This window comes from Mytilus californianus, unplaced genomic scaffold (genome assembly GCF_021869535.1).
Source record: "Mytilus californianus isolate M0D057914Y unplaced genomic scaffold, xbMytCali1.0.p SCAF_10, whole genome shotgun sequence".
Taxonomy (NCBI): Eukaryota; Metazoa; Mollusca; class Bivalvia; order Mytilida; family Mytilidae; genus Mytilus; species Mytilus californianus.
In genome coordinates, this window is record NW_026262582.1 from 15,224,980 (window position 1) to 15,241,498 (window position 16,519).

The window sequence follows — 16,519 nt, forward strand, 5'->3', positions numbered from 1 at the left end:
CTTTGTGCGATGATATTCCACACTTTTTAGTGTTTTGTTTTCCATCTATTTATCGGTATTGTTACACAATCTTTTAGACTCATATATATATATATATATATATATATATATATATATATATATATACATTATGTATAGACTTTTAGCATATACCACTCCAAACGATGCCTAGTTTGGGCCCCCTTTTTTGTCGAAATCCTGGATCTGCATGTTGCACGAGCAAATAAAAAAATGTGTGATGTTGTAACATTTATGACAATCATAAGACCATCATAAGTCATGTCACGAGGTGTCTTAAGTGCATGATAAAAGTTATGAATATCATGACTTGAGACCCTTTCGAATACATATATTATTATGACATGTCCTTTAATCATCGTAAAACAAGTCTTATTCATAAGATACTTTCGAAAACAATGCTTCATGTTTTGCCGTTCAATTTCCTCCTTGTCCCTCATATAAATAGTTGCAAATCCATGACACCCTACATGAACAAACCTACAACATTTTAAAAGTTGGTGCTATATAAATGATATATGCAGTCACCTATCATTTTGCCTGCTATGACTTTAAGTGGTATTATAAATATTTTCAATAAACAGTAATTTTCAAAAGATAAAAACGGAATATCTGAAACCTTAAGTTAAAATTAATGGAAAAAAATGCATATTATAGAGACTGACAGACTTTATGATGTTAAGCACCAACTAAGTCACTTGGCATATAATAACCTCGCCGATTTTAATCACATTTTTTGCCGGAATTAATATAACTTGAAATCACAGGCTATTTTATTGATAATCTAGAAACCTTGCACTTCAATGCAATGAATTTATTGCAAATTATATTACCGCACATACATGCTCAATTATGTTTCCTTTTAGATATTTAGATCTATCTTTTTAGTTGGAACTACATTAACTTGCGTATACACTTTTCGTAGTGCAACGGTTTTGACGCTGGGTGACTGGCAGTAACCCTTCACATAAGCTCTTATCCTCGTGCAAATAAAACAGTGATGATAATCGAAAGTCGTACTCGAAAAGGATGAGAAATATTTCCGTTTCAAGACGTTACAAAACACTGAACATCATTTAAACCTTTTTTTATGATTTTTTTATATTAAATTACAAAATATGATACAAATGTATTTTAGGCATAACGATACGTATTAAGTTAAGTAAACTTAGGCGTAAGAAAATTGAAACCGGAAGCTTTTTCCGTATTGCCCTTTCCGAAAAACAATATTAACATCTTGATTTATATCGACAGGGCAACGTCATCAGTATTGCACATGTTGATTTATCCGTATTGGGGCTGATTTGCTTATATCATTTAATAATATTGTATATCAATGTCCCTTCGTCTGTCCATGCGTCAACACAGTACGATAACTCAAATCTGCTTTAACCAATTCTATAATTTTAACACAAAGTTAGGATCAACGAAAGGAAGCTGCATTTCGATTTGAAAAAAATGTTGGTAGTGTCATTCCAGAGCTTTCATGTCGATCCGGCCCCAAGTCGATCCGTCCCAAGTTGTTCCGTTCCAAGTCGATCCGGCCCCATATTTAAAGTCGATTCTTCCCCAATATAAAAATATTTATAAGGAATAAAAATAAAGATATATAGGAATTCAGTGTCATTCATAAATGTTTATAAATTTTATGATTATATAAAAGGTAGACGGTAAAAAAGTTGGCCTTTGACATTTGAGTATTAAACTTTCATAGGATAAGACATTTATTTGAATATTTTTTTTTTTAATTTATATTAAGATTTCATACAGAAATATAATATTATTTTCATATAAAATATTTGAATTCAAATCAATCTATCACCTTAAATGAATACGGATGATTATGCAGTATAAAACAATTATGTTGATTATGTTTGTATTACAAGTTTTCAAGACAATTGTGTATGCATAATTACCATAAAACATATATCTTGTCTTGTCTTATTTTGTCTATATAACAGAATTGAGTATTATCAACATTAATCAGCAGTAATTAGATTTTTTTCAATTGACTCTGATTTTAACAAAGGTCACAAGGTCAAAGGTCAAGGTCATGTCCCAATTAGCAAATTATGTGTTTTTGACCTTATTTAAAGAATTTTTAGTGTGTTTTAAAGCTTTTTGAGGATGACCTTGACCTTTGACCTTACAACTTTTATGGGATATATAAAAACCATTAAACTTACAGAAATCGTGAAAAGTAAAAAGTGTTTGGGTCATAAAGGCGTAACTTTTTTATTACATTCTACGCCTATTTAAACATATAGTTTACATTACAAGAAGGAAAGACCTCTCAACTGTTCTTGACTTTTTAATTGTTATTATTCTTTCCACCAAATTTTAACGACACTTCTCCAAAAAAGTACGTGACATGTTGAAATGATATTAGGTATCAAGTATCGGTTGACCAAAAGCTATCTTGTGGGTAGAGCACTACTCCGTAACATTTCCTTCATAGCGGTTATCTCCCCTAACACCAAAAAACTTGTTTTCATTCAAACACCGTAACCATAATAGGTAGAAAAAAAAGCGTAGGGTGGAATTTGATAAGAACCAGACCTTGGTTCTTCGTTACATTGGATCGAAAAGATTCAACAACTCATTGGTAGGGTTATGCCCCTTAAAAAAATTACCTCTGTCGGTTGGCCACTAAAACTCAGAAACCGTTAGCCGTAGCCTCCTAGGATCTTCACCAATGATCATCAATTCATGTGAACTTGAAAATGCCTCAAGGTAAAATTTTTATGTTGACCTTGGCCTTTGATCTTACACATTATTATGGAATGATCACAGAAACCATTAAACTTACAGAAGTCTTGAATAGTGGAAAATGTTTGGGTCATTAAGGCGCAACTTTGTTACATTTGACCAAATAGATTTGACTTTGCCGTAAAGGGCATAACCCCAGTAAACGGTTTCTGAAAAGACAAAATTAGCTTTAACTATTTAACTTAAGGTCCTAGACCCATGGGGTCTTTTGCAATGACATCGCGGATCAATGACCTTGACAAGGTTTCAAGGTCAAAGATCAAGATTACATCCCAGATAGCAAATTATGTGTTTTTGATCGTATTTAAAGTGTTTTAACTGTGTTTTAAAGCTTTTTTAAGGTTGACCTTGACCTTTGATCTTGCAATTTGTAATGGGATATCTCAAAAACCATTATACTTACAGAAATCGTGAATAGTGAAAAAGTGTAAGGCGCAACCTTTTTAACATTTTGACCGAAGAAATTTGACCTTGACGTAAGGGACCGGTATAACCTCCGTTAACGGTTTTTGAAAAGACAAAATTAGCTTTAACTCTTGAACGAAAGGTCCTAGACCTATGGGCTTTATTGCAATGACATCGTGGACCAATGACCTTGACATAGATCATAAGGTCAAAAGTCAAGGTCATGTCCCAAATTGCACATTATGTGTTTTTGGCCATATTTTAAGGGTTTTATGTGTGTTTTAGAGCTTTTCAATGCATTCTACGCTTATTTAAACATTTTTTACATAACCAAAAAGGAAAGACCTCTCGATTGTTGACGAACAACTGTCATTTTAATCTCATCTCTTATCGTTCTTTGTAGTCGTCTGTAAACTTTTGCAAAAGTCTTGTCCTTCGAAATTACTGGTCAAATTGAAACCAAAACATATCATTCTTATGCTATCTATATATATAATTCATGTATAACACAGTACATGATATATTAGGCATGGAGATGGAATTGATTGCAGATTAGCTAAATTATCTGTCGTAAAGGATCGTAAGATGCAGTCACAGAAATAATTATTGGATAAGTACTTCTTATCAAGTGACAACTCTACGACAGATCCATTCATTGGATCACAAGTGAAGGTGATACACGGCTGAAAACACATATTATATTCATAATTACTCTAAATATCAGCACAACAATGTTTAATCTGAAAGTTTCAGTTCAGTCTAGGTGGCTGAGTGGTCTAGAGCGCTGGACACAGTGCAGGTGGTGTCGTCACGATATCACAATAGCATGAGTTCGAATCCAGGCGAGGGAAGAACAAAAATTTGCTCCTGCAAATTTGCAGATTTAACATTGTTGTGCTGATATATATATATATATATATATATACACAACCCAATAGTGTTACTTCTCCCACCACCAATTTGAATCAATCAATAGGTTAATCATTGACCAGTTATTTATGATTTTATTCTTTCGTCGTTCTAGTTATTGCATGAATATTGTCTGAATATTCATATCTGTTTTGTTTATGACAATCTTTAGTCCTTGATCATAGCATTTACACCGAAGAAAACAATCTATTTTACCAACTTTTTACGTGGTTTTACATGTAAAAGCAACTTTGTTCTGATGAAGTGAATTTTCACAACTGTCTCCGGTTAGAGGGACATTAAGCGCTCAGAAACATATATAACCCTGCCAAATTGTTTGTGGCTTTATTTCTAGAGAACGAGTGCTTCGACAGGCTGAGCATACTCTGATATGCATTCATCATTTGCCAACTCAGTGAATTAAAAAAAATACTTTTTTCACTAGACACTTATCACTAAGGGAGCCTTGTATCGTTGGCGTCGTTTGCGTCATTGTGGTCTGTTTCAAACTTTGTTTTAATTCGATGCTTAATAAAAGCATTTTGTTAGCCAATTAAATTTGGCCTTACAGTTTAAACAAAAACTTGTAATACGCTTATATGCACAGTTGCAGATAAAGCAAAAAGAACTGAAATTTTCAAGGGCAATAAGAGTCAAGAAACTGCGTCCAGAGAACAGATTAAACGTACACCAACAAGAACATCTGATATCCAAATTTTATGAGTAATAATTTTTAAAAAATTTATCAATTGCATTTCAAAGTTTTGCTTCGTGGCAAAATGTTATAATTTACTTTGTCAGGCATATCTTTAAGCAAGGTAGATGTCTTTTTCCTCAAAAAAATGAATTAACTTCCTGGAGTTGTTTTTGGGCCGGTGTTTGAAATTTCATATGTTAGACAACCTTGCAAGAATCCAAACACATCAAATTTGCTGTGTGTTTTTAACAGTTAAACTATCTTTATCTCTGTCATTCTGTTTTTGACAATTTTACTTTGTATACTGACAATTTCGTATAAAAATGTTCATGAGTTCGTAAATTGTCACAACAGTTAGTACTTAGAGAGTGTTGAGGACAATTTGAACACTTTAATATAAAATAAGGAGATGTGGTATGATTGCTTATGAGAAAATAACTTAAGCAGTGCACATTTTGCTGCACCCAATGCACGTTTTAGCACATAATTTCTATTCAATGATACGCAAAGGCAAAATATTTGAAAATCTTAAACTAATACAAACATTAAAGAGTTGATGGAACCACAAAAAATGAAGCAAGACAAAATTTGGACAAGAAGTCAGAGATTTGCATGAGGAAAGTTATTCAACAGATTCCAAATGGAGTGGATGTTTGCAATATTACTCATCTTACTACCTTACTCAATGAGCAAAACTGGCCTCTCATACTAAACCTGACATTGAGGAAACTTGTTTTAACACCAATGTACACATTGTCCACGAAAATGGATACTTTGATAATGAGAAATCACTTGTATATATATTAGTATGAATTGCACTATAAAATTTCTTTGGCATTAATCTCATATTCAGAATAAACAGTGATCATTCATGTGTAAAGGTTTGATTTCCTAGCAGGAAAAGCTTACCCTATCAACACAGCTAGTATGGTTCATTTTGGAGTTCCTGGAATTCCCTTAGTTTTTAAATTTGAGAATGGAAACGTAGAATGTGTAAAAAGACAACAACCCGACCAAAGAGCAGAAAACAGTCCAAAGCCACCAATGGGTCTTCAACGCAGCAATTTTATTTATTATCGTATTATGTCTTTTTAATCGATTCATGCGATTCAAATTAAACATCGGTAAACTTCTGTTGCCTTAATTTATGCTGATCAAACATACTTTATACAATGTTCCTTTGCTTTTTGTGTTTTTTTTTTTTTTTTGGCTGTGCATGTTCTGATTGTGTGTCATGGATGGATACCCAATATCCCTTTTTTTAAATAATTATATTATTTTTTGTAGATTTTTTTTATCTTATGATTGTTTTCATTGACACCATTTAATTTCTATAATTCATTTTTTTCATTAATACTTCAGAATTTAATCTATTATTAATCCTTTTAATCTTAAAATAACCAACTATAAACATTTTGTGAAAACAATACTACCAAAAAATCTACCTTTTTTTAAAAATCAGACTATTACATTATGTTAGTACATTCAAATTAGCCATAAAAACTAATAAGAATAAGTGAAACGTCATTGTAGATGCTTAGTACAATGCATTTGTCAAGCATGCAGATATTCACAGTGCAAGAAATAAAAGTGAGTTAATAACACACTGAAATAAATCAAAACGCAAACTTATAAATGAGCACAACTAATCTATATAACCATTCTGTATATGATAAGCGGACTAAAATCAATGCAGATTGTAGATCTTTACTGTGCATTAAGTAAAACTTTTACGTACTATGACAAAGTGAGAATCGAATAATGTAACTGCTCATGACGTTTTTTGAAACATTGGGACCTCTTCTGGAATATGTGTTCCACTAGGAATACCTTTAGGAAGTTCAACTAGTAATACTCTCTGTTTATATGATTTAATGTCTTTAATGTCCTGTTTCATCTCTTCCAAGAAATTGTGAAGCTTTCCAACTTCATTTGTCACTTTTTCGACTTGCTCATGTAAACTATGTTCTGCGTCATGATAATAGCTGTAATGAAAAGTAAATGGAACAAACTATATTTGCATAATATATGCAATTATAAAACAAGCACTGACCACTTTCGTCCATATAGATTCTCAAGTATTCATACATCCCCGGCTTTCAAGTTATTTGTTTTGGGCGTTTCTAATGAACGTAGATCAGGAAAAGCGTTTAAGAAACATATTACATTTATTAAGTGTCGATTAAATTTTCAACCGCTGGGTCGATACCGCTTCAGGGAGGCTATTATTATTTAAGTAGCCGTTGTTCCGCACATTGACATGATTATAAAAAAAAAATTTCGTTGATAAATTAGAACAGGTTTCAAGAAACACAAGATGAAGTGCTCTTTGGCAAAGTTGACATAAGATTGTTTCGTCATTTTATGTCCCTTTTGTCCACATATTTATAGAATGTATACACCCCCGGCTTTAGATTTGTGATTTTGAAATGGCTTGGTGTAGGTAAATGTAGAAAGATACTTCAGACGCAAAAAATCTTTAACTTTATAATTTTACTTTTTTGGCAACTTTACAAATAATAATAAAACAATTTATCTTGGCCTCGAGTATATCGAAGACACAGCACACTAAATTATTAAAATGATAATCTGTTTAAGTTTGATTGGTACCGCTAATAATATTACAGCCAATACTTTGTATTCTAAGATAAATTTCATCTTGAGATATATGAAAAATAATACTTTAGTTCCGAGATAATCAGTTTTCCTGTGTCCGATTTGATTTTACACACAAAAGTCACGCGATACCGTCAGAAGTCTATGCAGTGTTTGGATCAATACAAGGTCATCTGCATCAAAACATCTATGTATTTGAAATGTCACTTTACGATATGTTGTCATCTGAGTTAAGGGGTCAAAGTAGAAAAGTCTGGTCGACATTTTAATTGATCAGCTTATTTCCCCTACATGAAAAACTAGGGGGATTGAGAGCAAAATGTAAAGTGATAGACATTTTTCAACCTCAAACGTGAAACAACAACTTAACCCGAATTCTCCTGTTGATCTTTATTTTTTGTAGGACTTGAAGTTATAAGCAATGCATATGACTATACGTTGACAGGAATTTTAACTTGATTTAGTGTATACTGACCCATTGTATAGTAATATTTTTTCTTGTATTATTAAGTCACACAATTTTCAATGCGGTCAAAACATAAACTTGCTCTTCGTTTTTTTTGCATGCCACAAAACCAGGTTCAACCCACCATTTTTTCCTTAAAATGTCCTCTACCAAGTCAGGAAAATGGCCATTGTTATATTATAGTTCGTTTCTGTGTGTTTTACATTTTAATGTTGTGTTTTTGTTGTGTTGTTGTTCTCCTCTTATATTTGATGCACTTCCCTCAGTTTTAGTTTGTAACCCGGATTTGTTTTTATCTCTATCGATTTATGAGTTTCGAACAGCGGTATTCTACTGTTGCCTTTTTATCAAGCGCCTAGTGATAGATCTCCATAAAATTTGCATACTGAGTTTTCACTACTTTTCAAGTTCGTTTTTTAATAAGTTTCTCCAACTGTTTTATTTCGAGCGCAAATACACGGTCTTATGTAGACAAAATGCGCGTCTGGTGGACTACGTTATAAATTTAGGCACCAGTAGTTAACCAATGTTCAAGTTTCATAAATCGATAAGGAAGATAGAAATCAAGACAACAAACAAAAACTGAGGGGATCACAAGAACTCCAAATAAGCGTCTCCTGCTATGCATTATCAACCGCCATACGAATCCACACTCAGTCTAAATATCACATTCGGGAATAGGACATGATCGGTTAAATTAAAGAAATAGTATTTAAAGATCTATGACTGCGAAAACATGTCTCTAGTGATTTGAGACAGAGATACATCGTATCGGTAAACCAATTCGTGATGGTGACCGCAAAACTTATGTTGAGTCGATTTAAGTCGTTCTTCCTCGTAAATTTATTTTGGTGGTTTTTGTGTAAAAACACCCCCTGGCAATGAAATCCATGTAGTGTGAACATCCACGAGCGTAACTTTTTAATCGTCATATGATTGGCTAGAGGGTATATTACTGCTGATAAGTAACCTCAGGAAGTTTACAATTCGAAAGTTGAAATCATCACACTTGTCATAGATTTAAGTTTGAATTCGTCCATTAGTGTCAATATCGGGGAAAATATCACGATATAGACAGACCTTCTGGTTTCGGTCGCATCCGTAATGATAAATTGTTACTGCTGATAATTAAAAAGTTTACAATTGGAAAGTTTCACTGATGAATTTGACAGTCATTAACATCAATAAAATTCCGATCTGAAATAAAATCAAATGTAGTTATATTGTTTTAATGTGAAATAAAAAGTAGAAAAAGCATATATTCTGCAAAAATCTGTTGATATTTATAATTAAAGAAACATTTTAATATGAGAAATTTTAGATTAATAATGTTCCATTTCTTTATTCACTGAATAAATTATTACCTTCCGTCGTCACTAGATATAGCTCTGGCTCTGTATTTTCGTAATGAAACTGATGCATTTGAATAACTGTTCACTGCATCTTTCTCCAACAAATCGATTTTTTTCATGTCTTTAGGTTTCATGTCTATTCCTTCCAAAGATGGAAATTGGTTATTAGCATTATCACATATATTTAAAAAACGTCACTATATTATGATTATCTTAGAGATGTGTTCATTTTTGTCAAACACGACACATTCTATAAGTGTATTTACTTCAGTGTTTATCGTATGTTGTTATCAGCCGTGGGCCGTTTGTTTTCAGTTTTGATCAGAGCCTTTGTTAAAATACTATATGTATGGGGTTTTTTATTGTTAGCAATCACTGCTTAAGTAGTTTACATCCTTTTTCTTTAGTCTTTTGTAGATAATTGAATCATTGACAATCATGTCTTATTTGTTTTCATTATATATTGGTCAAAATGCCAGATTTTGATTGGTTAATACGAGGGAGACAATTTACTCTATTACCCTTCACGGAGACGCTTGCTCAAGTGTGCGCTTTAATAAATACGGATGATTGTTATGTATAAGACGACATAGTTTATTACTTTGAATTTGAAATTTAAAGACAGAACATTCAGTATAATAAATTAAATAACACATATCTGAGAGGGTGATAGAGCAGATTGTTACATTAAAGATTCTATATCCTTTAATCATTTAAATTAAAATTTTCCATGATGTAGAAGATAATTATATGTGTACTTACTGAAAACATTTTCTTGCTTTGTTTTACTAACATTGCAACATTTATTTAAGATAAAAAAGAAAGCTCTCTTCACGTGATTAAGTATTATCAGCGGTGGTACCAGTAGACACCTGTCATAATACTCTTGGACAAGAGAAAATCGGTGAAACTTCCAAACCAGTTCATTGTTGTCCTGGGACCTTGTAAATGTATACCTGTCAACATACGACATTAGCAAAATTAAGCTATTAGCAAAATTAGACTTGGATAGATATAAGAAGATGTGGTATGAGTGCTAATGAGACAACTCTCCATGGATCACACCGACGTGTTGGAGTTGACTAAGACATTTCGTTTTTTTCCAAATTTGCAAATGTCTTGGTAGACACCATATTTGATCGATGGGAAAAAATATTCAATAAGTTATACATGTACCTATAAATGGATATAAAAATGGTGTTCGGTACAAATGTAGAAAAAATGTTTCACACGATATAGGTATTTAACAATATAAAAGTGGAAAATATGATAAATACATCGAATCACCCTGCACGTTTTGCAATTCCAAAGTTTCTTACTTGTTCTTATAGATGATCTGATAAGTCAAGCTTTTTCCAACTGATTTTAATAGTTGTTCTGATATTGTGCTGTTATACCACTACCCAGAATGTTTATTAAAGAGGGACGAAAGATACCAGAGGGACAGTCAAACTCATAGATCGAAAACAAACTGACAACGCCATGGCCAAAAATAAAATGACAAACAGACAAATAATAGTACAGATGACACAACATAGAAAACTACAGACTAAGCAACAAGAACCCCACCAAAAACTGGGGGTGATCTCAAGTGCTCCGGAAGGGTAAGCAGATCCTGCTCCACATGTGGCACCCGTCATGTTGCTTATGTTATTACAAATCCGGTAAATAGTCTAATTCGGTAGGTCACATTCGTGAAAAGGAAGAGTATTGTAGTTACGACATAAGGAACATATCCGATATCATCTGTGAAACGGTTATTCCATAACGGTCAACCAACTCGTGATGGCGTCCGTAAAATTTACGAAGGGATGATTTCAACTTCACCATTTGGAACTCTTGGTTTAATAGCTTCCTTGTGAGCAGCAATCCTCTTTCAAGGAAATCATGATAGGAAATACAAGCCCGGGAATATCGTATCAATTGGGAGATATATGCACAAGGATAATAGTTACGCTGAACGGTGCCCACTGGTCACCCTATAAATAGTGCTCTTGTGTGTAGTAATATTGTAGTTCTAACACATGTCTAAAAATAGAAAGCTTAAAATAGACAATTCATCTTTCTATTTAGCAATACACCATAGAGCCTGTCACCGTCTGTATTATCTGTAAGTAAAATTAACATACCGAGCAATTGAATACAATGAATAACACAAACTTAAGCATATTAAGTTTAATTAAGTCATTCAAAGCAAAATAATTGTTTCATCCATTTTGCATGATTTGTCATTTGTGATGACACGTTTTTTTTAAATGTTCGAATCACAGACTAGAAGGATATATTCACCCTAAGACTCTAAGTAGAAGTAGATATAAAAAAAAATTCACAAAATAAATAATTCACTAAGGCCGTGTTCACACCAAACGTCGTGTACAGTAAACATGTTTACATTTGGTTTAATGTAATGTACGCTAGTTTCACATTAAATTTGTTCACATCTATACACCTTGTTTAGTTACATGTACATAAGATTTGTTCACACTCGTAAACTATATGTCATTTAAATGTTCATTACGTAGAACCGAATTCAAATTTTCGAACATCTTTCTACAGTTAATAAACGACCACTTGACTTTTAAAAAAGGGGGGGGGGGTGGATTTTTCCACAATTAGATTTAAAAAAAAAATTGAGACATTCAGACAATTATAGAATGAACAAATATTCTGAATCAAACGTTTTCCCATACATTATAGTGTTAAACATGTTAAATATTATATAAATTGGTACCATCGAAAAAAAACTAATTATAAACTTTCGCGCGAGAACTCAGAACCCCTCTCCCTTTTTTTTGAAGTAAAGTGGTTGCTCCTTTAAGAAAGTCATTTTGGATGATTTGCAGTAGTTTAAAGATGTCTCGATTACGCATTAAAAACGTAGGATTGCCATTAGCGTGCTTACAGACGAAGAAAAAGAATTGCTATGTTAAGGATCACTACATTTCTATCTCTTCTGTTTGTATCAAGTGCTATTTTTTTTTATCCAAGGAGTATTTGTCAAAGGGAGGGGAGAATGTTTTTTATATTATTTCTAATATAATTTTAACGAGTCTCAGATACTACACAAACAAACAATTAACCTCCCCCTTTTTCAGTAATGCATTTATAAGTGAATCGCTGTTTGAGTATAAAGACCAGTGGCAAATATTTCTGTCAGTGTGTACGTCTGATCGATTCAGGAAGACCTTTTCAAATGAACTATGTGTTCGGCAAAGATGATAGATGAGTCTTGATTAAATCTTCATGTAAACATTAAGTTTTATCAATGGGAACGCAATTATGTTTAGTTAATGTGTGAGTTACACTAACACAACACCGAGTTTAAGTCAATGTGAACACGGCCTAATCTTATACATGTAGTTGATGATATTGATAATGTTAAGATAACTTAAGCAATGGATGAACTGTATTTTAATATTTTTTAAGGATAATGTTAGCTGTCATAAAAGAAAGAAGTAAAGGTAAGTTTTTAAATCAATTCTATATTTATCTTCAAGAAGAAAGGAAATGCTATTGATCTAGTGCCACCTTACAAACGGAAGACAAAAGTTACACAATACAAAGTTAGGGATTTACCTACTTTAGAGGTTTGATCAAGAGTACCAGAAGGTTCCATATTATGACATTTACTTTTAATAATATTTTTCAATGATTTATCTCTTGAGCTTGAGAAGGTTTCTTCTGATGTTATGCTGATCTTACAGTTTTATTTGTCAACTCAACCAGTAACATATTTATATGTATTTATGAATGTAGACATTTGTAATGTTGTTAGCTATATATAGTTGGTGTAATTATATTAAAATGCCATTGAACAGTATTAAGAGTAAGGTCACATTCTAATCGACTTAATCCTTTTAATTCAGGATTTAATATTTATATAATAGTTGGACCGCTCACAGGAGAGTGGTATTGACTAAGGTAGCGATAATGACGCGAAGGCGAGGTCATTATCGCTGTCATAGTCAATATTACTGTCCTACGGGCAGTCCATGTATCACGATAATGACCAGTTTTTTTTGAAGAACTATTATGTTTATTTCATTGAGGAACTATGTTTTGAAAATTTTCATTAATTCAAAATGCCTAAAGCGAACTCGAGTAGTTGACGTACGATTTGTATGGCAGAGAGTGAAGACCAGTTGTAGGAATACTCCCATTCATTTTAGTGCAATTTTTCAGTATATAAATACTTAATCAAGTTCTCCTTAATTTATTATTAACAAAAACAAATAATAAACAATTCAACAAATTAAATATAATATTAAAGAAAGGAACATGTTTTAAAAATGGATAAATCTCTCTAAACAGAGAAACCACGCCCCATTGGTCATTAACAGAGAAACCACGCCCCAACGGTCATTTACAGAGAAACCACGCCTCAACGGTCATTATCAGACGGAAACCACGCCCACCTGTCATTCTCATGTAAAAGTTCGTTAACGACCAGTTTTCTGGTCCGTTTTGTTCTGTTAATGAAGGATGGAATTTATTACTGAAAAATAATGAATGTCATATTACCCCTTTTTATCCAATAAGAGAATCTTATTCTGAACCGATATGAAATAAATAAAATTACAATTAAATTTCAAAGTAGACGTAAACCATAACATAAAACTGCTAGGAATCCAAAAAAATAAAGAGGGAGGGCCAATTTGCCGGAGATTTGTTTCATTCGATAAGATAGGTAAATAATGTTTTAAATAGCCCTATAGATGCTAATTATAGTACAAGAAAATACGTCACATTATTTATTTTCATACCTTGAACAGGTATTCCTACAAAAACAAGGCCAAGACTATTGTTTTTTAATATTGATTTTATTTTATTATTAACATCCTTTATGCGAGGTGCCATACCATGTAAATTGTCAAGGAGCCAAATAATATCGAACTAATTCAAATCGTGATTTTCTCATTCTGAATATGTATATCTGTATTTGTCCTGGTCTTTTAAGGTTTTATCGTCTATAAGATAAGACAAGAAAATACATGTACATGTATATAAAATTAAAACCGGAGAACATCTTACATCAGTTGGTCATAGATCACCCTGTGTTACTACTTCATGTTTTATTGCCTTTTCTGTAATTTTAACAAATCGGCCCTTCGTTGTGATACAGATGCAACAGCTTCTTGATGTTTTACCTACAATCGCGATTTGTAGTGTAATTGATTTGTTCTGTTATGTTGTTTTATTTTTCTGATGAGTTAGGTACCCGTGTATAGAAGGTGGTAAAAATTTCAGTACTAGTATCTTTACAGTTTGTGATTTGGCGACAAAATTGTTGTTGACTGCATTTGTTACATATAATACCATGTTCAAAAAAGGTTTCGACGAATTGTTTTTTGTTGTTATGAAACTTGTATACAATGGCCTTATTTTAAGTTATGTATATATTACACCCGCAACATGTAGGCTTAATTTCTATAGAATTAATTCTCGTGTTATTGGTTATGTACAGGCACCTACATCAATTTGACGGCAGTTGTCCCTTGGATATACGTAATAATGTAAACACATGAATAGAAAGTAATTCAAGAGTATGGACAGTCATAGGATTGCACACAATAAGCGATACATTATTTTTCTTTGATACACGTAAAATTATATACTAGTAAACTAACTGAATAGTCAAAATGAACCCGAATGACTCTATGAGTCAAGCAAACATCCGAAAAAATATGATAGAAACTTTAAAATTTAATATAACAACACAAAAAATGCAAAAGTTCTGAGCGAGGTTCGAACCCTTTCTTCAAATTCATCATTTATTAGTAGTTCTGTGCTCTAATGGTGGAGCTACGGTGATTCTGATCATTATGATTCTTATTTAGAAGGTATATCGGTACAATTTATCGATGGTACAATTTTTTCTTTAAAAAGTTGTTTTTTATGTAATAAGGACACACTAAACCAATTTCATTTTTGAAGTAAAAAGTAGTATGACTAACAACAGTCATAAAAAGCATAACTTTTTTTTTGGTTTGAAATGTCCTTCTTGGGGGATTGCCTGTTTTTTCCACATAAAAACAGCCGAAAATCCGGATATTGGATTTTCATCATTTTTTAGGGTTAAATTAACTATTGATCACACATATCATACTATATGTAAATCGAGATATTGATCAAAAAACATTTTTATTTTTTGTTTTTATAGTAAATTTTATTCTGTCGGCACTTTTTGAAATTGGCCCTTCTGTGAAAAAAAATCCTCGGCATATTGGCCCTACCTCTTTCTTTCGTTGGAAAATTAAAATTACCAAACTCTGTGCAGTAATTGTGTGCATACTAAAATCATATCTTCCAGATTAAACAATGGTTACCTTTGGTCACCCTTCATATATATTGAAACTGGTTACTTCCTAACGCCATACACGTGACAGATATTGTCTTTCGTTTGCTGTCGGCAGTTTACATAGATATAGATTTTGATTAAAGATTACATCTGGTCGCCATAGAGATTTATTGACTGGTGCCCTCTGGTCACCTTTCACATATATTAACTTTGGTTACCTTTGGTCACCTAACACAGATATTAACTTCGGTTATCTCTGGTCACCCTACTCATATATTGACTTAGGTTGCCTCTGGTCACCCTTCACATAAAATGACTTTATAACCTCTTTTCCTACTAAGTTATTGACCTGAGTTACCCCCGCACAATTATCAAACTTGTTAACTTGTAGGCAGTTCACACATATACAGATTTGGGTTACATTTGTCCCCTACGGATTTATGGACTGGTGCCCTCTGGTCACCCCTTCCCATTTATTGACTTTCTCTACATTTGGTCACCTTACATAGTAAATGACTTTTGTAATCTGTGGTCATCTTACACATATATTGATTTTAGTTAACTTTAGTCAGGTGACAAAGTTATGAACTTTGGCTAGCTCTGCGACATTTAAACAGATATATATATTCTTTGATTAAATCTGGTCACCCTACGCATATTGTCTTAGTTAACATTCGCTTACCTTACAAATATATTGACTGGTTACATCTTGTTGCCCTTCACTGATAGTGACTTTGGTTGACCTCTGGTCACCCTACATAGTTTCTGACTTACTCTGCTAACCCTACACATATGTTGATATTAATTACCTCATGTCATTCTGTAACTTGTAAACCTTTATTACCTCTTTGCAATTTAAACGGTTATAGACTTAAATAATATGGCACATATTGTTTATATAATATTGACTGCGGCTACTTCTGGTCACCCTACCCAAATATTGTGATCTTCTGTGCTAAACAAGATTGCACTTCTGTTTTCGTAGAATT

At 32.6% G+C, this 16,519-nt stretch overlaps 2 protein-coding genes across 3 annotated transcripts in view; one reads left to right on the forward strand and one right to left on the reverse strand.

Moving 5' to 3' along the window:
* The window catches only part of LOC127717677 (nicotinamidase-like), a 165,781-nt gene that overhangs the window by 42,987 nt on the left and 106,275 nt on the right, over positions 1-16,519 (reverse strand). The gene's annotated exons all lie outside the window — the stretch shown is intronic.
* LOC127717680 (uncharacterized) overlaps positions 11,165-16,519 on the forward strand; it is a 28,370-nt gene continuing 23,015 nt past the window's right edge. For both annotated transcript variants that reach the window (XM_052223437.1, XM_052223435.1), the window contains exon 1: positions 11,165-11,342. The gene's annotated coding sequence lies outside the window, so the exon portion shown is untranslated. The remainder of the gene's footprint in view (positions 11,343-16,519) is intronic.